We start from the raw sequence: 25418 nt of genomic DNA on the forward strand, positions 1-25418 counted from the left end.
AGAAATGCCATAACGATTTCCTTATATGTAACCTCAGTAATCAGACTGAATGCTTGGAAAGATAAAGGTGATTCATGGATTTGGAGGTCATCGAGGATAACTCTTGCCACTTGATCATCATTAGAACTAGGGAGGTTTCTTTGGAAATTAAGGATACATAAGCTAATGGTTTGACACTAAAGTTCTGTCTCACTTCTCGGACTTCGGTCCTTTAGTTTTGAATTTAGTCCTAGTTCTTTCAGTAGCACTTTTGTCCAGTGTTTGTGTGTATAGACAATAGCAGAATGTGCATCTCCAACAAAGAGGGAGAAGATTACATAACAAATATGTGTGCCACTTAGATGTAAGATTTCCCTGAGATCAAGGAAGGTGAGATTTAAGCTTGCTATTCAGAAATGGCTGCGAGTATGAAGGTGAGTTTACCCAGGAGCAGAGGATCTGGAGGAATGGATAGCATCACTACAGAGGTTCACTGCTTTGACTTCTCAGAAGGCTAACTCCATCCTTCCAGAGAAAAGTGAGGCAAACAGTTCATTCTAGTTCATACGGGTGAGGTTATGTAAATTCTAGAAACATTGTTAACTATAAGCATATAGACTTGAATTTCTGCAGTAGACTGGCTATTTAAAGCTGTTAACTTGTAAGCTATCTAAAAGGTCTAATTCTAAATTAATCTCACTAATTTATATCAAGATGCTCATCTTAGCTTATAAACACAAAGCAGTTATAGATCAATTACTGTGACATGGCAGTCTTTGTAACCAATCAGTTATTTTGTCAATTACCTACTAATGATTTGTATACTCTATTTAAGTGCTGCTAACTATGATTCTAAGTTAATAAACAATTGATAGTTCATGACTTTGACTCATTTTGATTTATAAGAACGGGATTAATTTACTCAGTTGCATGTACAGATCCTGATGGAGTCTGGTAGTGTAAATTATATAATCTGAATTGGCTGATAGACAGTTGAGTAAGACAAATTTGGGTATCATCCACTGCGAGGCATAAATTGGATGATAATCCACAATTATTCTTCAATGAGTATTTAAGGTAAAGGGTTAAGGATTCATCTGGTGTGTGTATATATTCCAGTGTTGGTATAACTTTTAGTTAGTTGTTACATGACACAAACAATTGGTGTAACAATGTGAAGATTTTTTTTCAATGAAGTTATCAGTAGTTCAATAATTTATCCATCAAGTAGATGCCATAATATTCAGGATGGTCACGGGTTATTGAGTTAACTGATCCCCACTGGCGTGCTACAGTTGACTTCAGTACCTGGGTCATGGAGGGAAACCTTGGCCAGTGTTATCACTCCTGATAACCACCCAGTGACGTCTGTTGACCACGTTTCATGATCAGGTGAGACCAGGTTTAGACCTGCCCTCTGATGACCCAGTTGTTAAATATCTTTGTTCGGTCAGAAATAGTATCTTTGCTGTCATGCTTACCTTTCAATGATTTGTTCATTGAAGTTGGTGAAGCTGTACAATAGTTGTCAGGAGCAACTTACTAACTTCAATTTCCTGTCCAACATTTGACCTAGTGAAAATTTGTGGAAATTTGTTGAATGTTGACCATTAGTGGATTAGGGTTTTGATGGCATCCTAAACTGGGATTTAGATGAGTCTGCTGGACAAAAACCCAAAAAAGGAAAGGCGATGACGTAGTGGTATTGTCACTGGACTAGTAACAGGGTATTGCTCTGGAGACACTGGTTCGAATCCCACCACGGCAGAAGGTGGAATTTGAATTTAATTAATAAATCTGGAATTAAAAGCTAGTCGGATGATGGCCATGAAACCATTGTTGATTGTCGTAAAAACCCATCTGTTTCGTAAATGTCCTTGAGGGAAGGAGATCTGTTGTCCTTACCTGATCTGGCCTACATGTGACTCCAGACCCACAGCAATGTGGTTGAATCTTAGAATGCCCTCTGAAATGGCCTAGTAAGCCACTCAGTTGCATCAAACCGCTACAAAGTCAATAAGGAGTGAAACTGGACGGACCATCTGGCATCGACCTAGGCACTGGAAATGACAAAGGCAAACCCAGCCTTGTTGATCCTGCAAATTCTTCCTTACTAACATCTGGGGGCTTGTGCCAAAATCGGGAGAGCTGTCCCACAGACTAGTCATGCAGCAGCTTGATATGGTCAGACTCACGGAATCTTATCTTAAAGGCAATGTCCTAGACACCACCATCACCATCCCTGGGTATGTCCTGTCCCACCGGCATGGCAGACCTAGCAGAGGTGGCGGCACAGTGGCATACAGTTGGGAGGGAGTTGCCCTGGGAGTCCTCAAGCTTGACTCCAGACCCATGAAGTCTTATGGCATCAGCTCAAATATGGACAAGGAAACCTCCTGCTGATTACCACCAGCTGCCACGCCCCCCCCTTTCAGCTGATGAATCAGTACTCCTCCATGTTGAACACCACTTTGAGGAAGCACTGAGGGTGGCAAGGGCGCAGAATGTACTCTGGGTGGGGGACTTCCATGTCCAATGGTAGCACTATTACTGACTGGCCGAGTCCTACAGGACATAGCTACTAGACTGGGTCTGCGGCAGGTGGTGAGGGAAGAACAGACTTGACTTTGTCCTCACCAATGTCCTCTATCCATGACAGTATTGGTAGGAGTGACCATCGCGCAGTCCTTGCGGAGAAGAAGTCCCGTCTTCACATTGAGGATATCCTCCATCGTGTTGTGTGGCACTGCCATAGTGCTAAATGTGATAGGCTTCGAACAGATCTAGAAACTCAAAACTGGGCATCCATGAGGCGCTGTGGGCTATCAGCAGCAGTATAATTGTACTCGACCACAATTTGTAACCTCATAGCCCTGCATATCCTCTACTCTACCATTACCATCAAGCCGGGGGATCAATCCTGGCTCAATGAATAGTGCAGGAGAGCATGCCAGGAGAAGCACTAGGCATACCTCAAAATGAGGTGTCAACCTGGTGAAGCTACAACCCAAGACTACTTGCGTGCCAAACAGCGTAAGCAGCATGCGATAGAGCGAAGAGATCCCACAACCAACGGATCAGATCTAAGCTTTGCAATCCGACCACATTCAGTCATGAATTGTGGTGGACAATTAAACAACTAAAAGGAGGAGGAGGCTCCACAGATATCCCCATCCTCAATGATAGGGGAGCCCATCACATCAGTGCAAAAGATCATGCTAAAGCATTTGCAACAATCTTCAGCCAGAAGTACCAATTGGGTGATCTATTTAGGCCTCCTCCTGAAGTCCCCAGCATCACAGCTGCCAGTTTTTAGCCAATTCAATTCACTCCACGTGATATGAAGAAACGACAGAAGACACTGGATACTGCAAAGGCTATGGGCCTTGACAACATTCTGGCAATAGTTCTGAAGACCTGTGCTCCAGAACTTGCCGCATCCCTAGTGGAGCTGTTCCAGTACAGCTACAACACTGGCGTCTACCCTGTAATGTGGAAAATTGCGCAAGTATGTCCTGTACACAAAAAGCAGGACAAATCCAATCCGACCAACTACAGTCCCATCAGTCTTCTGTCAATCAGTAAAATTACTTTTTTTAATTCATTCATGGGATGTGGGCGTCGCTGGCCAGGCCAGCATTTATTGCCCATCCCTAATTGCCCTTGAGAAGGTGGTGGTGAGCTGCCTTCTTAAACCGCTGCAGTCCATGTGGGGTAGGTATACCCACAGTGCTGTTAGGAAGTGAGTTCCTAAGTGATACTTAACAGCCTGGATGTTGTTGAGGTCTTGCTGCATACAGGCATGGACTGCTTCATTGTTTAAAGAGTTGAGAACGGAACTGAACACTGCAATCATTGAACATTCCCACTTCTGACCTTATGATGGAGGCAAGGTCATTGATGAAACAGCTGAAGATGCTTGGACCTGGGACACTGCCCTGAGTAACACTGCAGTGATGACCTAGGGCTGAACCGCTTGGCCTTCAACAAGCGCAACCATCTTCCTTTGTGCCGTGTATGACGCCAACCAGTGGAGAGTTTTCCTCCTGTTTCCCATTGTGTTCAATTTTGCTGGGGCTCCTTGAGGTCACACATGGTCAGATGGTGCCTGGATGTCAAGGGCAGTCACTCTCCTCTTACCTCTGAAATTTATCTCCTTTGTCCATATTTGGGCCAAGGCTGTATTGAGGTCTGGAGCCGAGCAGTCCTGGTGGAACCTATACTGTGCATCAGTGAGCAGGTTGTTGATGAGTAAGTATTGCTTGATAATGTCGATCACTTTGCTGATGAATGAGTGTAGAATGATGGGGTGGTAATTGGCTGGATTGGACTTGTGGACAGGATATACCTAAATAATTTTGCAGTTTGCCGCTTAAGTGCTAGTGTTGCAGTTGTACTGGCATAGCTTGGTTAGGGACATGACGATAACAGTAATTTTTATTTACATACTGCCTTTAACATAATAAAACTACCTAAGGTGCTTAGTTGTGGAGCACAATTCTTCAGCAGTACAGCCAGGATGTAGGGACTGTCAGCCTTTTGTTGGATCCAGTGCGCTCAGTTGTTTCGTGATATCATGTGGAGTGAATCGAATTGGCTGAAAACTGGCTTCTTTGATTGTGGGAAACTTCAGGAGGAGGATGAGATGAATTATCCACCCTGTACTAGTTCTGGTTGAAGATGGTTGTAAATGCTTGAATCTTGTCTTTTGCATCCATATTGGGCTCTGCCATTGAGGATGGGGATGTTTGTGTAGCCTCCACCTCACGTTAATTGTTTAATTGTCCACCACCATTAATGACTGGACTTGGCAGGACTGCAGGGCTTTGATTTGATCTGTTGATGGTAGGATTGCTTATCTCTTAACGTTCGGAAGCATGCTGCTTCTACTGTTTAGCAAGTCTGTAGGCCTTTTAAAAAAATTCATTCATGGGATGTGGGCGTCGCTGGCTAGTCCTTCGAGTTGGCAGAGGTTGCGGGTTTGGAAGGTGCTGTCTAAGGAGCCTTGGTGCATTGCTGCAGTGCATCTTGTAGATGGTACACACTGCTGCTACTGTGCGTCGGTGGTGGAGGGAGTGAATGGTTGTAGCTGGGGTGCCAATCAGGTGCTTTGTCCTGGATGGTGTCGAGCTTCTTGAGTGTTGTTGGAGCTGCACCCATCCAGGCAAGTGGAGAGTATTCCATCACACTCCTGACTTGTGCCTTGTAGATGGTGGATAGGCTTTGGGGAGTCAGGAGGTGAGTTACTCGCCTCAGGATTCCTAGCCTCTCACCTGCTCCTGCAGCCACGGTATTTATATGGCTACTCCAGTTCAGTTTCTGTTCAATGGTAGCCCCTAGGATGTTGATAGTGGGGGATTCAGCGATGGTAATGCCATTGAATGTCAAGGGGAGATGGTTGGATTCTCTCTTGTTGGAGATGGTCATTGCCTGGCACTTGTGTGGCGCGAATGTTAATTGCCACTTATCAGCCCAAGCCTGGATATTGTCCAGGTCTTGCTGCATTTCTACACGGACTGCTTCAGTATCTGAGGAGTCATGAATGGTGTTGAATTTTGTGCAATCATCAGTGAACATCTCCACTTCTGACCTTATGACTGAAGGAAGGTCATTGATGAAGCAGCTGAAGATGGTTGGACCTAGGTCACTACCCTGAGGAACTCCTGCAGTGATGTCCTGGAGCTCAGATGATTGACCTCCAACAACCACAACCATCTTCCTTTGTGCTAGGTATGACTGCAGCCAGCGGAGGGTTTTCCCCCTGATTCCCATTGACCTCAGTTTTGCTCGGGCTCCTTGAGGCCAAACTTGGTTAAATGCTGCCTTGATGTCAAGGGCAGTCACTCTCACCTCACATGGAAGGTGTCGTAGACAAGCGACACTTGCTTAGCAATAACTGACTCAGTGATGCTCAGTTTGGGTTCCGCCAGGGCCACTCAGTTCCTGACCTCATTACAGCCTTGGTTCAAATATGGATAAAAGAGCTGAACTCGAGGTGAGGTGAGAGTGACTGCCCTTGACATCAAGGCAGCATTTGACCGAGTGTGGCATCAAGGAGCCCGAGCACAACTGGAGTCGATGGGAATCGGGGAAAACACTCCACTGGTTGGAGTCATACCTAGTGCAAAGGGAGATGGTTATGGTTGTTGGAGGTCAGTCATCTCGGATCCAGGACATCACTGCAGGAGTTCCTCAAGGCAGTGTCCTAGGCCCAACCATCTTCAACTGATTCATCAATGACCTTCCCTCCATCATAAAGTCAGAAGTGAGGATGTTCGCTGATGATCGCAAATGGTGATGAACATTGTGCAATTCCTCACATATTGAAGCAGTCTGGGTAAAAATGCAACAAGACCAGGACAATGTCCAGGCTTGGGCTGATAAGTGGCAAGTCACATTCGCATCACACAAGTTCCAGGCAATGACTGTCTCCAACAAGAGAGAATCTAAGCATCTCCCCTTGACATTCAATGGGATTCCGATCACTGAATCCTCCACTATCAACATCCTGGGGATTACCAGAAACTGAACTGGAGTAGCCATATAAATACGGTGGCTACAAGAGCAGGTTAGAGGCTGGGAGTCCTGTGGTGAGTAACTCACCTCCTGACTCCCCAAAGCCTGTCCTCCATCTACAAGGCACAAGTCAGGAGTATGATGGAATATTTTGTCTGGATAGGTGCAGCTGCAACAACATTCAAGAAGCTCTACGCCATCCAGGACAAAACAGTCTGCTTGATTGGCATCCCATCTACAAACATTCACTCCCTCCACCACCGACGCACATTGGCAGCAGTGTGTACCATATACAAGATGCACTGCAGCAACGCACCAAGGCTCTTCAGGCAGCACCTTCCAAACCCACGACCTCTACCACCTACAAGGACAATGGCAGCAGTTGCATGGGGACACCACCACCTGCAAGTTCCCCTCCAAGCCACACCCTATCGTGACTTGGAACTATATTGCCATTCCTTCACTGTCACTGGGTCAAAATCCTAGAACTCGCTCCCTAACAGCACATGGACTGTAGCAGTTCAATAAGGTGGCTCATCACCACCTTCTTGAGTGCAATAAGGGATGGGCAATAAATGCTGTCCGAGCCAGTGATGCACACATCCCATGAATAAATAATAAAAAACCTTTCCAACGTTGACCAAAAATTAAACCAAGTGATGTTTGCATAATTTCCATGCTCAAAGTAATTGTTCTGTAAATCTGAATCCTCCAGATCATAATGCTGCATGTTGACTTACACTATTTCCATTTAAAAAATCTAACTCTGTCATTGCATATGGTGTGATGTGCATGGTGTGCATAATGGGTGAGAGTTTTATTAATATGCATGTGATGAATCTTGTCAGCAGTTCGGTTGCCTTTAAATTTCTGCAAACCTGGTGTTACTTAGCACAAATGGTTCAATTTTATTGGTAACATTCTCAAGTTCTTTAAATTTCTGTCTTCACTTTGTCAAGTGAGATTACACTTCAGGTCCGGTATTAATGTTGAGGTTTTCTTTTACTGTAGGAGTTCAAACTTATATCCATACGCTCCCTTTTAGGGTTTTGCTTTCTGTATTATATGTAAATGATCTGATTATTTTCATTGTGCGCAAATTGGCTGCCATGCTTCATACATGACAACAGTAACTTTAAAAAAAGTACTTCATTAGCTGTGAACTGCTTTGGGAAGTCCTGAAGTTATGAAAGACACTAGAAAAAAGTTAAGTTCTATCCTTTTATTTACTTCCCTTTTATTCTGTGAAGATTTAACCATGGTAGAAACTATTTTTTAATATTGAGATGCACTTAATATGGTTTTAATCATGACAGATAAATTTTTAGTATGGATGCATTGGCTTGTAGGTAAAAACAATATCTTGTGAAGTGCTTAAGCTTTCACTTGTAATTGGCGCATACAATTAACATTAAAGTAAAAATTAAAGTGTTCATTGTGTATGAGAACAGTTTACAAGACTTGTTCATGCTCTCGTTTTTTCTATTTGTTCTTAGCATATGGGCGACACTGGCACGTCAGCATTTACCACTTAGTCTTGGTTGCCCCAAGAATATGAAGAGTCTACCACGTAGAAGTTTTGGAACTTAGTTTTAGAAGTAATTTTCTGTAAATTGTAGATATTTAGTCCATTCATAATGCTGTTTTAAAATTTTAAGTGAGTTAGTTTGAGAAGGTATAAATGCTGAAGGGAAATTTTCTCTCTCATAGTTTGGGAAGAGGTTTTTTACAAGTTAAGCAAGTGTAGTATTTCTCCACCAGTGTTGCCAAGATTAGTGCTGATACAGTATTATTTTAAGCACATCTGGCTATAGGAAATTACAGAACTACCACAGGAATTGGCTATTATTTTCCAAAACCTTTTTTTGTCTGTTGCTGTGCAAGAGAAAAAGACTTGTGTTTACAGAGCATCCATCCAGAGCTCAGCACGTCCAAAACACTTGAGAATCAATGGAGTACTTTTGAAGTGTAAACACAGCAGCCAATTTGCACATAGCAAGCTCCAACAATTAGCAAGAACTAAATCAGCAGATCATCTATTTTAAGTGTTAGTTGAGGAATAAATGTTAGCTAAGACACAGGGAGCACTCACCTGCACTTTGGAATGCCATGGAGTCTTATATATTTACCCAAGAAGACAGGGCTTCAGTTTATTGTCTCTTCTGAAAGATGGCACCTCCATGAGCGTAGCATTCCCTCAGTACTGCATAGAAGAGATATCCGAGATTGTGCTCAAGCCTCTGCAGTCGGGCTGGAATGCTCAAATATTAGCTGACTCTGCAGTAGTTGCCACCTTTGGGTGCTTACTTAAGTACATGATCTTCAAAGAATTTTAAACATTAGCTGACATATTACAGTAGCTTCTGCACCCAAGAGGATCATAGATTGAGATAATTCCAGGTCCTTAACTGATTAGCAAACAGTCCCTTTTATTTATTTAAGCCTATGAGCGCTTCCATCACAAGCCTTTTTGCTAATAAATTTGCTGATTGTACTGTTTTATTTAAGGTAACAAACTGGACTTCATTTGTTTCTTACACAGGTTGTTCTTTGCAAGAACCTGCTAAGATTTGACAACAGTATGAAGTTCTTATTTGGAGTCTAGATGACCGTTTCCTTTGGAATATAGGAGCTGCTTTGACATTAGCTACATTTTTATGGCAATTGTCTATTGGTTACCGTACATTGGTGTATGCTTTTTTCCATTTTCATGCGATGTAGGTGGTGTTATAGAGAGTCAGAGAGTTACAGCACTGAAACAGGCCTTTCGGCCCACCGAGTCTGTGCCGACCATCAACCACCCATTTATACTAATCCTACATTAATCCCATATTCCCTACCACACCCCCACCTTCCCTCAATTCTCCTACCACTAACCTACACTAGGGGCAATTTACAATGGCCAATTTACCAAACTGCAAGTCTTTGGCTGTGGGAGGAAACCAGAGCACCCGGCAGAAACCCACGCGGTCACAGGGAGAACTTGCAAACTTCGCACAGGCAGTACCCAGAACCGAACCCGGGTCGCTGGAGCTGTGAGGCTGCAGTGCTAACCAGTGCGCTACTATGCTGCTGGCAAGGCCAGCATTTGCTGCCCATCCCTAATTGCCTTTGAAAAGGTGGTGGTGATCCACTTTCTTGAACCACTGTAGACCTGTAGGTGTGGGTACAGCAGCAGTGTTGTTGGGGAGAGAGTTCCAGGATTTTGACCCAGTGACGGTGAAGGAACGGCAATATATTTCCAAGTCAGGATGGTCTGTGGCTTGGAGGGGAACTTGCAGATGGTGGTGTTCACACGCATCATCTGCCTGTGTCCTTCTATGTTGAAGAGGTTGCGGGTTTGGAAGGTGCTATCGAAGGAGGCGTGGTGAGTTGTTGCAGTGCATCTTGTATGTGGTACACTGTGCATCGGTGATGCATGGAGTGCCAATCAAACAGGCTGATTTGTCCTGGATGGTGTTGAGCTTCCCAAGTGGTGTTGGGGCCACACTCATCCAGGCAAGTGGAGAGTATTGCATCACACTCCTGGCTTGTACTTTGTAGATGGTGGACAGGTTTTGGGGAGTCAGGATGTGGGTTACTCGCTGCAGAATTCCCAACTCTGACTTGCTCTTGTAGCCACACTATTTCTGTGTTGCTTCAGTTCAGTTTCTGGTCGATGGTAACCCTAGGATTTTGATAGTGGGGGATTCAGCGATGTGGTACTGCCGTTGAATGTGACGGTGAGATGATTAGATTCTCTCTTGTTGGAGATGATCATTGCCTGGCACTTGAGTGGCACGAATGTAACTTGCCACTTATCAGCCCAAGCCTGAATGTTGTCCATGTCTCGCTGCATATGGATATTTAGAGTTTAGAAGTTAGAACATTACAGCGCAGTACAGGCCCTTCGGCCCTCGATGTTGCGCCGACCTGTGAAACCATCTGACCTACACTATTCCATTTTCATCCATATGTCTATCCAATGAGCACTTAAATGCCCTTAAAGTTGGCGAGTCTACTACTGCTGCAGGCAGGGCGTTCCACGCCCCTACTACTCTCTGAGTAAAGAAACTACCTCTGACATCTGTCCTATATCTATCACCCCTCAACTTAAAGCTATGTCCCCTCGTGTTTGCCATCACCATCCGAGGAAAAAGACTCTCACTATCCACCCTATCTAACCCTCTGATTATCTTATATGTCTCTATTAAGTCACCTCTCCTCCTCCTTCTCTCCAACGAAAACAACCCCAAGTCCCTCAGCCTTTCCTCGTAAGACCTTCCCTCCATACCAGGCAACATCCTAGTAAATCTCCTCTGCACCCTTTCCAAAGCTTCCACATCCTTCCTATAATGCGGTGACCAGAACTGCACGCAATACTCCAGGTGCGGTCTCACCAGAGTTTTGTACAGCTGCAGCATGACCTCGTGGCTCCGAAACTCGATCCCCCTACTAATAAAAGCTAACACACCATATGCCTTCTTAACAGCCCTATTAACCTGGGTAGCAACCTTCAGGGATTTATGTACCTGGACACCAAGATCTCTCTGTTCATCTACACTACCAAGAATCTTCCCATTAGCCCAGTACTCTGCATTCCTGTTACTCCTTCCAAAGTGAATCACCTCACACTTTTCCGCATTAAACTCCATTTGCCATCTCTCAGCCCAGCTCTGCAGCCTATCTATGTCCCTCTGTACCCTACAACATCCTTCGGCACTATCCACAACTCCACCGACCTTCGTGTCATCCGCAAATTTACTACTTCAGTATCTGAGGAGTTGTGAATGGTACTGAACATTGTGTAATTATTTGCGAACATCCCCACTTCTGACCTTATGATGGAGGGAAGGTCATTGATGAAGCAACTGAAGATGGTTGGGCCTGGGATGCTACCGTGAGGAAATCTTGCAGCAGTCTCTGTTATACCAGTGCAGGATGCAGTCACCGAATGAGCTCTAATTAGTGAAGGCATTGTGAATAATCCTAGGAACTGATTCCAGATGGTGGTGTTTGCTGTTGAAGTGTCATGTGGGTTTTTGTTGTGCCAAAAGGCATTACATAATAAACCCTGTTGTCTGTCACTCAAGAATTGGCCTTTATAGCCACTCCAGGCGCTGCTTCACAAATCACTGACCACCTCCAGGCCATTGTCTCTCGAGACAAGGAGGCCAAAGATAATAGAGATAATAAACCCTGTTGATTGTTGCACGGAGAGAGAGATGCTTATTGAGTAGTTGGTCTGCCACATGTTGATTTCCTAAGGTTCTGTTGATGGGCAAAAGCCTCTTGTTAGAACTGTGCCTCCTACTTCAATACTTCCACCTCTGTCTTTTTCTTTCACTCTTTCCAAATTTCATGTTTTGAAACTTTTCAATTGTACTTGTTATTGGGCCAAGCAAGAAGGTAAAGGTTCTGCCTGATTTTTATCTATGGCATTTAACGTATGTCACAAGCCAACCACACCTTCCCTGGCCTGCAACGGGTCACTTTACTCTGTGTATTTTTTCTGTTTTTTTTTGCATCTTGAGCTGCTTTTGGTGAAAGAATTTTACTCTGTTAAACAATTATTTTTCAAATGCCAAGAATAAATTAAGCAGATGGTTGTTATCAACTTAGTTTGATAACATTGTTTTTCATGTTATGGTTATGCAGACACTTGTATAACCATTGGCTTCAATACAAAAACACACCACTGATGACCGTTATAGCAAAATTGAGATGCGCTTTAATTGGTAAACTTCCTTGATTAGATCTCAAGTTGTGAACAAATTTTTATTTTCTCCCTTTGCTGTTCTCTTCTGAAGTGTTTATTTTTGGCATTCGTTCTTGAGAAACTGCAGTATAGCAGTCACTGTCTCATGAAGCATTTATTGATGAAATTGATGGAGAATTTTGTCAATCCATGGAAACATTATGGCATGAACTGCTGCTAATAAAATGCTTGAAAGGAAGTTTTTAAAATGCATGCCGGACCGATAATTTCCTTAACTTAACTTAATTTGAATATCAAAGCTATTTCTATCATAGGCCTAGATTTGATTGGTCGAATGGCGTCCTGTGCCATATATGTCTGAAAAAGATTTTGTTTTGTTGGTGCAGATTCAAAACAAAAGGTATAAAGTTCTTTACTTATTTATCTTAATTTTGTTTAAATTCACAAAAGTCCTGAAGTGATTAGTAAGCTTTCTTCCCTGCAGCTACTACCATGACTGCTTATTCCCACTATTATGCAGAGGTGATAAAATGGGTAGAATGGCCAAAATTCATGGGTGGCACAGTGGCGCAGTGGTTAGCACCGCAGCCTCACAGCTCCAGTGACCCGGGTTCAATTCTGGGTACTGCCTGTGCGGAGTTTGCAAGTTCTCCCTGTGTTTGCTTGGGTTTCCTCCGGCTGCTCCGGTTTCCTCCCACATGCCAAAGACTTGCAGGTTGATAGGTAAATTGGCCATTAGCAATTGCCCCTAGTATAGGTAGGTGGTAGGGAAATATAGGGACAGGTGGGGATGTGGTAGGAATATGGGATTAGTGTAGCATTAGTATAATATAATTAGCATTGGTCGTTGGCACAGACTCGGTGGGCCGAAGGGCCTGTTTCAGTGCTGTATCTCTAAACTAAACTAAAGTGGCAGATGGAATTCAGTGTTAGTAAATGTGCAGTAGAAGTAATTGTGCTTTGAATGTGGGAAGGTTGGGTAGTGGAAGAACAGAAGGATTTGGAGGTACAGGTTCATAAAATATTTAAAGCAGACCATTTAAAAAAAAAAAATTGTTAATGGAATATTGAGTTTTATACCAAGTGTATGAAAATTAAAGATGTAGTAGTGAATCAATCCTAAAAACTTAAGATTGCATATGGAGTACTATGTGCAATTTTGGGTTCAACACTGTTGGAAGATAGAATGCAGCACTGATTCACAACGATCCTGACTGGTATGAGGAAATAGAGGTATGAAAAAGTGTTTTTAAAAAATTGGGCTGTTTTCATTGCAACAGAGGACATTACAGGATGATTGGGTGCTTACATTTATGAAGAGATGGGGTAAAATAGATAGCAACAGACTGCTTCTGGTGATTGAAGAGTGTAAAATGAAGAGACATGGATAAAAGTTTAAACTAAAGTTTTAGGACAGGGAGCAAGGGTACTGTTAGTATACAGGATGCAGTCCACAGCTTCACAAGCCTATCATAGTTAGTGATTGAAGCAAACTATGTCAACTTTTAAAAATAGGTTACATAGGTCGTTGAAGGAAAGGGGAATAAAGTTACATCCAACATGTGTACAGGTCAGACACTTGGGATTAAGGCTACTGGAAGATAAACGTTAATACAAGAATAGTTGGTGTGAATGGCCTGTTTCTGTCAAGTAATTCCTATAATTCTATGCAGAATGATTAAAACAGCAGACATTAATTGGATTGAAACTGCAAAAGATGCAATTAGCAGAATTTGTTTTAAAAGGCACTCTGCTGTCACCTTGCTGCAATCAGCATATTTCAGTCTGCGAGGGAGTATAACATGACTTATTTTTACTGAATTTAAAAAGAGTACAGCTTTTGAAATGAAAGTTCCTATTAAAGTGAAACTCTTAGAGACAATAAACGAAACACAAGTCGAACCATGTAAAAGTATGTCCAACAATGCAAAAGAAATAAGTTTAGCTTAAGTTCCCTTAACTTTTATGTTCACTCCTATTGGAAAAGTAATCCTCCTTTAACTTGATATTTTTCTTTTTTTTTGTCTAATGACTAGATGTTGAGCAGAAATTGTAGGCTTGGATTTTGTAGTGGTTATGATGGTGAAATTGTCAGCGTTCCCCATCATTGATCCACTGAAACTGACAGCAACTTCAGGAGTCTGCACATGAGCAGAATAGCACAGCAGTCCGATATTGCTGTTGGTGATGTAATGCTCATTCAGAGGTTGCGCTACTGAGGTTCCTCCAGAGTGCATTCCTTAAGCAGCCAGTGAATTGACAAAAACGTCCACTTTTTACACTGTTTGTCTCATGCAAAAACAATTGAAACAGTCACACCTTGTATATAGTATGAATGGGTTATTAATGGTATACTAAGTTTATAATTACTGCTAAACAGGCCCTCTGCCAGTCATGGATGAGCTGGACGAACAGCCAACAAAATCGGAACTCAGTGATGCCATTGATTCTCGAGCCCCTGGAAAAGACGGCATTACCCCTGAAATAATCAAGAGTGCCAAGCCTGCTATGCTCTCAGCACTCCATGAACTGCTTTGCCTGTGCTGGGATGAGGGAGCAGTACCACAGGACATGCGCGATGTCAATATCATCACCCTCTATAAGAACAAGGGTGACTGCCGTGGCTGCAACAACTACCGTGGAATCTCCCTGCTCAGCATAGTGGGGAAAGCCTTCGCTCGAGTTGTTGAAAACAGACTCCAGAAGCTGGCTGAGCGTGTCTACCCTGAGGCACATTGTAGCTTTCGAGCAGAGAGATCCACCATTGGCATGCTGTTCTTCCTTCGCCAGCTACAGGAGAAATGCTGTGAACAACAGATGCCCCTCTACGTTGCTTTCATCGATCTCACCAAAGCCTTTGACCTCGTTAGCAGACCTGATCTCTTCAAACTCCTAGCAAAGATTGGATGTCCACCCAAGCTACTAAGTATCATCACCTCATTCCATGACGATATGAAAAGCACAATTCAGCATAGCAGTGCCTCATCAGACCTCTTTCCTATCCTGAGTGGCATGAAACAGGGCTGTGTTCTCGCACTGTTTGGGATCTTCTCACTGCTGCTCTCACATGCGTTCAAGTCTTCAGAAGAAGGAATTTTCCTCCACACAAGATCAGATGGCAGGTTGTTCAATCTTGCCCATCTTAGAGCGAAGACCAAAGTATGGAAGGTCCTCATCATGGAACTCCTCTTTGCTGATGATGCTGCATTAGCATCCCACACAAGAGTGTCTGCAGAGGCTCATCGACAGGATTGCGGCTGCCTGCAACGAATTTGGCCTAACCATCAGCCTAAAGAAAACAAACATCATAGGACAGGACGTCAGAAATGCTCCATCCGTCAATATCGATGACAACGCTCTGGAAGTGGTTCAAGAGTTCACCTACCTAGGCTCAACTATCACCAGTAACCTGTCTCTTGATGCATAAATCAACAAGCGCATGGGAAAGGCGTCCGCTGCTATGTCCAAACTGGCCAAGAGGGTGTGGAAAAATGGCGCACTGACACGGAACACAAAAGTCCGAGTGTTTCAAGCCTGTGTCCTCAGTACCTTGCTGTACGGCAGCGATGCATGGACAACGTATGTCAGCCAAGAGCAACGTCTCAACTCATTCCATCTTCGCTGCCTCCGGAGATTCCTTGGCATCAGGTGGCAGGACCGTATCTCCAATGCAGAAGTCCTCGAGGCAGCCAACATCCCCAGCGCATACACCCTACTGAGCCAGCGGCGCTTGAGATGGCTTGGCCATGTGAGCCGTGTGGAAGATGACAAGATCCCCAAGGACGCATTGTACAGCGAGCTCGTCACTGGTATCAGACCCACCGGCCTTCCATGTCTCCGCTTTAAAAACATCTGCAAACACGACATGAAATCCTGTGACATTGAACACCAGTCGTGGGAGTCAGTTGCCAGTGATCGCCAGAGCTGGCAGACAGCCATCAAGGCGGGGCTAAAGAGTGGCGAGGCGAAGAGACATGGCAGTTGGCAGGAAAAAAGTTAAGCGCAAGGTGGGGAGCCAACTCGTAAGAGCCCCGACAACCAATTTTATCTGCAGCACCTGTGGAAGAGTCTGTCACTCTAGCATTGACCTTTATAGCCATTCTAGGCGCTGCTTCACAAACCACTGACCACCTCTAGGCACTTACCCATTGTCTCTCGAGACAAGGAGACTGAAGAACGAAGTTTGTAATTACTGCTAAACAGGCTCACTGGCCCTAAAAAGCTAATTTTATGTCTGTGGAATGTCAAATTTCTCAAATTCCAGAGTTTTAAACTAACTTTTTAAGTTCATGATATTTTAACTTCTATCTTAATCCAGTCATCATTTATTTCACTATTTATTAAAAGCGAAGAATAATCGGGGCTTTTTACTTCCAGGTTTGCTTTCTGTGAGAGTACTTCAATGCTGTTGGCTTCTTATCCAGCTTGCTGGCATCATTGCTGCTGGATGGCTGGAGAGTGTCTTGACTTGGCATTGGATTTCAAATTTCTGTTGGGAAAGGTGAAATCCAGGTCGCTGGATCTTTGTGGGCAGCTTTTTTGAGGTCATTGGTGAGCACCATTGCTTCACTGCTGACCACAAAATCAAGCTGTATTACATGTCCTGTGTCTGCATCGAGTTCCTGTCAGCTTCTTAAGCTATAAATTCTCGTGTTCATATAAATAATTGAAGCTACCCATGTAAATATGTCAGGCTATAGTTACTGTTTGTTCCCTTCCCCTCCATCCCAATGGAGCCACTATAGGAAGGATGTGATTGCACTGGAGAGGGTGAAGAGGAGATTCACCAAGATGTTGCCTGGGCTGGAGCATTTTAGCTATGAAGAGAGACTGGACAGACAAGGGTTGTTTTCCTTAGGGCAGAGAAGGCTGAGGGGGGACCTGATTGAGGTATACAAAATTATGAGGGACATAGATACAGTAGATAGGAAGAAACTTTTCCCCTTTAATGGCAGTGTCAGTAACTAGGGGTCATAGATTTAGGGTAAAGGGCAGGAGGTTTACAGGGGATTTGAGGAAAAATCTTTTCTCCCAGAGGGTGCTTGGAATCTGGAACACACTACCTGAAGGGGTGGCAGAGCTAAGAACCCTCACAACTTTTAAGAAGTATTTAGATGAGCACTTGAAAAGCCATAACTTACAAGGATACGGGCCAAGTGCTGAAAATGGGATTAGATTAGATAGGCTTGATGGTTGGCATGGACACAGTGTACCGAAGGGCCTGTTTGTGTGCTGTAAAACGCTATGACTCTTATCACACAGCAGTGGTGCTCATATTTTACACATGCAGTTTTTAGATTTCTTTTAAATTTTAAATGTGGACTTCGGAATTGATAATGGAAATGTAAAAATAGGGACAGAATACATTAGTGAGAGCCAGCATGGTTTTGTGAATGGGAAGTCATGTTTCACTAACTTGATTGAGTTGTTTGAGGAAGTGATGAAGATGATTGATGAAGGAAGGGCAGTGGATGTTGTCTATATGGACTTCAGTAAAGCCTTTGACAAGGTCCCTCATGGCAGACTGGTACAAAAGGTGAAGTCTCACGGGATCAGAGGTGAGCTGGCAAGATGGATACAGAACTGGCTCGATCATAGAAGACCGAGGGTAGCAGTGGAAGGGTGCTTTTCTGAATGGAGGGATGTGACTAGTGGTGTTCCGCAGGGATCAGTGCTGGGACCTTTGCTGTTTGTAGTATATATAAATGATTTGGAGGAAAATGTAGCTGGTTTGATTAGTAAGTTTGCGGACGACACAAAGGTTGGTGGAGTTGCGGAGAGTGATGAGGATTGTCAGAGGATACAGCAGGATATAGATCGGTTGGGGACTTGGGCGGCGAAATGGCAGATGGAGTTTAATCCGGACAAATGTGAGGTAATGTGTTTTGGAAGATCTAATACAGGTGGGAAGTATACAGTAAATGGCAGAACCCTTAGGAGTATTGACAGGCAGAGAGATCTGGGCGTACAGGTCCACAGGTCACTGAAAGTGGCAATGCAGGTGGATAAGGTAGTCAAGAAGGCATACGGCATGCTTGCCTTCATCGGTCGGGGCATAGAGTATAAAAATTGGCAAGTCATGCTGCAACTGTACAGAACTTTAGTTAGGCCACACTTAGAATATTGCGTGCAATTCTGGTCGCCACGCTACCAGAAGGACGTGGAGGGTTTGGAGAGGGTACAGAGGAGGTTTATCAGGATGTTGCCTGGTCTGGAGGGCATTAGCTATGAGGAGAGGTTGGATAAACTCGGATTGTTTTCACTGGAACGACGGAGGTGGAGGGCGACATGATAGAGGTTTACAAAGTTATGAGTGGCATGGACAGAGTGGATAGTCAGAAGCTTTTTCCCAGGGTGGAAGAGTCAGTTACTCGGGGACATAGGTTTAAGGTGCGAGAGGCAAAGTTTAGAGGGGATGTTCGAGGCAAGTTCTTTACACAGAGGGTGGTGAGTGCTTGGAACTTGCTGCCGGGGGAGGTGGTGGAAGCAGGTACGATAGCGACGTTTAAGAGGCATCTTGACAAATACATGAATAGGATGGGAATAGAGGGATACGGTTCCCGGAAATGCAGAAGGTTTTAGTTTAGACAGGGATCAAGATCGGCGCAGGCTTGGAGGGCCGAATGGCTTGTTCCTGTGCTGTACTGTTCTTTGTATGACTTTAAGTTCTTCACTGAATTAGTCTGTGTGCTTTGGTCCTGTTATTCTCCTGACGTCCAACCCCAGTAAATTTGAAGACGGGACTTGGTATTGACTCTCCCTGTGCTGCATGAAGGAAAGTTGATATTTCTTCAAATAATTCCTAGGTTTTTGCTTTCACTATTCAGTTCCATATATTTATCACAATTTGTGTGAAGGAAAACTTCCTGACATCTGTCCAAATTTTATTTTTCACATCTTCCCTTAACCTACTCCTGGGAAATTAGTTCAAAATTATTTTCCAGAGATACCCTTTACCATTTACTAACTTGCAGTGATTTATGAGATCATTTCTTCATCTCTTTTCAAGGTTGGGGAAAAAACATGGATTATTCAGTCTTTCCTCAGACCTCTTAACACATGGCTCTGAGTTCAGCCCCATGGCTCCTCTTCTAACCTGTGCCCTATAATAAATATTTTCCTTGTGTCTTTAGGATCAGAACACGAGACAGTGCTCATGGTATGGTTTGACTAGGGCATTATTGTCTGCACGTAACACTGTTTAATTTGTACTGTAATAGTCGTTTGGTCGTACAGAACTTGAGTGCTGAAAACAGAGACATTTTGTCGAAGCTTTTTGTCTTGCACTCATGAGAACAATTCTCGAATATCAATGTAGGGGAAGCAACAAATTTCTACTGTATGAGAAGAGAGTGCTGATTGGTTGGTTGGCAAGTGGACTCCGATTAGTAGAGGCACTGCCATAGAGAATGCACCATTTTATGGTGACTGACAGTTAACTGGCAAGCTTTGTTTGAAATTTAAACCAGGCATCTTGACTCTGGTCAAGGCATTGCTCTGAGGAATAATCCAGTGAATAGCAGTCACTTATCTTGTTTAGTTGAAACAGGTGCAATGTGTACACATGTTCTTTCTGTCTGCAAAGAACAGGACCCTGTGCATGAATATATGTAGCTTCCAGTACGCACAAATACACCACACTGCGAGCCCTATTGACAATCTTAAATTGGTTGTCAGCGTAATTCTTTGCACACTAAAAATTATTTAGCAAATGTTGTCCAATCGCGGAATCACATCTAATGTTGGACACTGTGTATTGAGTTTTGCAGGAATGGGCTGGTTGGGTACAGCCTGTACCTTGCCTGTTGTGAACAGCGGAAGGGACATGTTGTTTGATACGATCCGCCAGTCTTTGGGACGCATGGCCGATATACCTAGCATCAGATTGGCATTGAAATTCATATATCCCATAACTCATCTGTGTGTTAGGCAGAAGTCGTCTTGGCTTGATGGCAGCATCCTGTTGGTGGCGAACACCACATGTAGTGCCACTGCATAGTAGCATTGTGAAACAGTTAGCTTCACCTGTTGCTCAAATTTATGCAATACATTACATTTCCAGGGTAATTTGAGGTAGACTGGGCACTTTTCAGGCCAAAAATAGCAGCCTTGGGCCCGTTCATAAGTTTGCGTGATATGCAGCAAGAAATGATCTGATCAGATTCCCATTGTCACACAGGATGCCTTTGATTCACCCTATTTCAGCATTAAGCTTGCATGGTGAGCAGATGGCTCAGGTCCTATTTATGAGCTTGCCGGTAAGGCCAATCTTATAGTGCGTGGATTGCAAATTGTCCTGATGAGTGCATGTCGAAAAGCTTCGACAAAATGTCTCTGTTTTCAGCAATACTCAGATTTGTACTCTATTGTTTTGACAACAGTTTAGCATTCTTACAATGGGTTGCTACTCTGCAGCAATTGGATTTATTGAGCATTGAATTTTCTCAGAGCTCTAGATCTTGTTTAGCTTCATTATTAGCTATTTCAGCACAATACTTGGAGTACTTGTGTTAGCTATTTTTCTTTACTGCAGTACTTGCACTTGGCCATCGTAAACTGCCCATCCATCATAAACTTTATCTGTCATTGTGTTGCCTCGAGCTCCATTTGTATTTCCCAGGCTGCCTCCCCAAATCACCTGCCCTTCCTAGTTGGTATTTGTGAATTTGGCCAATTTGCTTTGAGTTTTTGAGTCAAAAATAATAGTTTCAATACTGATTAATGGGACACTCCAATCAGCTCTTTTTCCTGCACCCTTCTAATGTAACTCCTTTAACTTCTTTGTTCTTCTTTGGCCTCCTTATCTCTAGAGACAATGGGTAAGCGCCTGGAGGTGGTCAGTGGTGTGTGGAGCAGCGCCTGGAATGGCTATAAAGGCCAATTCTAGAGTGACAGGCTCTTCCACAGGTGCTGCAGAAAAATTTGATTGTCGGGGCTGTTACACAGTTGGCTCTCCCCTTGCGCCTCTGTCTTTTTTCCTGCCAACTGCTAAGTCTCTTCGACTCGCCACACTTTAGCCCCGCCTTTATGGCTGTCTGCCAGCTCTGGCGAACGCTGGCAACTGACTCCCACGACTTGTGATCAATGTCTCAGGATTTCATGTCGCGTTTGCAGACGTCTTTAAAGCGGAGACGTGGACGGCTGATGGGTCTGATACCAGTGGCGAGCTCGCTGTACAATGTGTCTTTGGGGATCCTGCCATCTTCCATGCGGCTCACATGGCCAAGCCATCTCAAGCGCCGCTGACTCAGTATTGTGTCTTAGCTGGGGATGTTGGCCGCCTCGAGGACTTCTGTGTTGGAGATACGGTCCTGCCATCTGATGCCAAGTATTCTCCGGAGGCAGCGAAGATGGAATGAATTGAGACGTCGCTCTTGACTGGCATACGTTGTCCAGGCCTCGCTGCCATAGAGCAAGGTACTGAGGACACAGGCTTGATACACTCGGACTTTTGTGTTCCGTGTCAGTGCGCCATTTTCCCACACTCTTGGCCAGTCTGGACATAGCAGTGGAAGCCTTTCCCATGTGCTTGTTGATTTCTGCATCTGGAGACAGGTTACTGGTGATAGTTGAGCCTAGGTAGGTGAACGCTTGAACCACTTCCAGAGCGTGGCCACCAATATTGATGGATGGAGCATTTCTGACGTCCTGCCTCATGATGTTCGTTTTCTTGAGGCTGATGGTTAGGCCAAATTCATTGCAGGCAGCCGCAAACCTGTCGATGAGACTCTGCAGGCACTCTTCAGTGTGAGATGTTAAAGCAGCATCGTCAGCAAAGAGGAGTTCCCTAATGAGGACTTACCGTACTTTGGACTTCGCTCTTAGACGGGCAAGGTTGAACAACCTGCCCCCTGATCTTGTGTGGAGGAAAATTCCTTCTTCTGAAGACTTGAACGCATGTGAAAGTAGTAGGGAGAAGAAAATCCTAAAAAGTGTGGGTGCGAGAACACAGCCCTATTTCACACCACTCAGGATAGGAAAGGAGTCTGATAAGGCACTGCTATGCTGAATTGTGCCTTTCATATTGTCATGGAATGAGGTGATGATACTTAGTCGCTTTGGTGGGCATCCAATCTTATCTCATAGGCTGAAGAGACCACGTCTGCTGACTAGGTCAAAGGCTTTGGTGAGATCAATGAAAGCAATGTGGAGGGGCATCTGTTGTTCACGGCATTTCTCCTGTATCTGACAAAAGGAGAACAGCATGTCAACGGTCGATCTCTCTGCATGAAAGCCACACTGTGCCTCAGGGTAGACGCGCTCGGCCAGCTTCTGGAACCTGTTTAGAGCGACTCGAGCAAAGACTTTCCCCACTATGCTGAGCAGGGAGATTCCACGGTAGTTGTTATAGTCACCTCGGTCACCTTTGTTTTTATGGAGGGTGATGATATTGGCATCGTGCATGTCCTGTGGTACTGCTCCCTCGTCCCAGCACAGGCATAGCAGTTCATGTAGTGCTGAGAGTATAGCAGGCTTGGCACTCTTGATTATTTCAGGGGTAATGCTGTCCTTCCCAGGGGCTTTTCCGCTGGCTAGAGAATCAATGGCATCACTGAGTTCGGATTTTGTTGGCTGCACGTCCAGCTCATCCATGACTGGTAGAGGCTGGGCTGCCTTGAGGGCAGTCTCAGTGACAACATTCTCCCTGGAGTACAGTTCTAGGTAGTGCTCAACCCAGCGGTCCATTTGTTTGCGTTGGTCAGTGATTATGTCCCCTGATTTAGATTTGAGGGGGGCGATCTTCTTGGTTGGCCCAAGAGCTCTCTTAATGCCATCATACATTCCTCTGATGTTTCCGGTGTCTGAGGCCAGCTGAATATGACTGCATAGGTGTTGCCAGTAGTCGTTTGCGCAGCGCCTGGCTGTTCTTTGTGCAGTGCTTCTGGCTAACTCGCTGGGGGCTTTCTTGTAGTTCAACAGTGCAACTCCTTTAACTAGTGACAACAGTTTTCTACTCTTTGACCATTTTTAAAAATCCATTCCCATTTATTCTGAATTCCCACTGCTTTTGAATGCTTTTTGGAAGTTGAGGTAAGCCACTTTTAAGGATTTCCACCATGCATTTGGGACATCAGTTCCTCACTAAAAGAGAAGACTTGTATTTATACAGTGTTTTTCACAACCATCGGATATTTCCAAGTGCTTTACAGTTCATGAAGTACTTTTGAAGTGTAATCAATGTTGTAATGTCGGAAACATGCAGCCAGTCTGTTCACAGCAAGCTCCCAGGGACAGCAATGTGATGATTACCAGATAATCTTTGTTTCGTGATGTTGACTGATGGATAAATGTTGTCCAGGACAACAGGGATAAATCCCCTGCTGCTCTTCAGATAGTGTCATAGGATCTCTTCTGCCAGCTGAGAGGGCAGATGGGACCTTGGTTTAGCATCTCATTGGTAAAACATTGAGATTGGTGGCATCTTTCCCTTGTAAATCCTTGTTTACTTGGTTCTTATATCGATGTCCTCCAGTTACCCATTTGGGTCTAGAGTTGTCTTGAATTTGCTTTGGCAACAGTGTCAGTCATCGAACAGGACAAAAGCAAGACAGATCCAATCTCGCCAATTACCACCTGATCAGTCTGCTGTCAATCATCAGAAAAGGGATGGAATGTGTCACTGACAGTACTATCAAGTGGCACTTATTGTTAATTGTATATCAGTTGTGTTTAATTGTATGCAGGTGGAGGGCATTAATTAGGATTTCACAAGCACACATAAAGCGACACACCTACTGAAATTGTGCAGTGGTTGAGATGGGATGTTATGCTTGTAATGTTTCACTCTAAATAGATATTGGACTGCGTGAAGATTGGCTCCAGTACGATCCTTCACCAACAGGCTTTCTGGATTATAACTTACTCAGCAATAACCTGCTCACCGACGCTCTGTTTGGGTTCCACCAGGGCTATTCAGCTCCAGACCTCATTATTGTCTTGATCTAAATATTGACAAAGGAACTGAATTCCAGAGATGAGGTGAAAATGATTGACCTTGACATCAAGGCAACATTTGACCAAGTGTGGCATCAAGGAGCTCTAGTGAAATTGAAGTCAGTGGGAAATGGGGAAAATCACCGTTGGTTGGCGTCATACCAAGCGCAAAGGTAGATGGTTATGATTGTTGGAGGCCCATCATCTTAGCCCGGAACGTTGCCGCAGAATTTCATTAGGGTAGTGGCCTGCGCCTAACCATCTTCAGCTGCTTCATCAATGACCTTTCCTGCATCATAAGGCCAGCAGTGGGAATGCTCACTGATGATTGCACAATGTTCAGTACCATTCGCATACTTTCAAATACTGACGCAGTCCATGCCTACATGCAACAAGACATGGACAATGTTCAGGCATGGACTAATAAGTGGCAAGTAACATTCGCACCACAGGCAATGAAAATGTCGAACAACAGAGAATCTAACCACCCTCCCTTGATGTTCAATGGCATTACCATCGCTGAATCTCCCACTATCAATATGTTGGAGTGGTTGTGGGGGAGGAAATGGGGGTGCTTACCATTGACCAGAAACCTAACTGGACGAGCCATATAAATACTGTGATTACAAGAGTGCGTTATAGTTTAGGAATTCTGTGGTGAGTAACTCACCTCCTGACTGCCCACCATCTACAAATACAAGTTAGGACTGTAATGCAATGCTTCCCACTTGCTGGGATGAGTGCAGTTCCAGCAACACTCAAGAAGCTCAACACCATCCAAGACAGCAGCCCCCTTCATCCTCACCCCATTCACCACCTTCAACATTTACTCTCTCTAACATCGGCGCACACTGGCAGCATTGTGTACCGTCTGCAAGAGGCACTGTGACAACTCACCGCCTCCTTTTGACATATCTTCCAAACCTGAGACCACTACCATCTAGAAGGACAAGGGCAGCAGATGCATGGGGACAACACCACTTGCAAGTTACCCTCCAAGTCACGCACCATCCTGACTTGGGACTATATCATTGCTCCTTTCCTGTCACTGGGTCAAAATCCTGGAACTCCACCCCCCACCCCCCCCCCCCCCAACACCACTGTTTTTGTGCACCACATGGGCTGCAGTAGTAGATTAAGAAGGCAGTTTAACATTGCCTTCTCAAGGACAATTAAGAATGAGCAATAAATGCTAGCTTTGCCATGAACAAATAATATTAAAAAAAATCAAGGACAGGGCTGCTGGGTGAGTGGAACAGATATGCGCAGTAGACCTTTATATAAGTTGGAG

The 25418-nt window shown here is 44.2% G+C and overlaps 1 protein-coding gene across 3 annotated transcripts in view; it reads left to right on the forward strand.

The window, feature by feature from the left end:
* Nucleotides 1–25418, forward strand: part of LOC137368716 (receptor-type tyrosine-protein phosphatase alpha-like) — a 315891-nt gene that overhangs the window by 20121 nt on the left and 270352 nt on the right. The window lies entirely within an intron of this gene.

The sequence above is a fragment of the Heterodontus francisci genome, chromosome 1, assembly GCF_036365525.1.
Source record: "Heterodontus francisci isolate sHetFra1 chromosome 1, sHetFra1.hap1, whole genome shotgun sequence".
NCBI lineage: Eukaryota > Metazoa > Chordata > Chondrichthyes > Heterodontiformes > Heterodontidae > Heterodontus > Heterodontus francisci.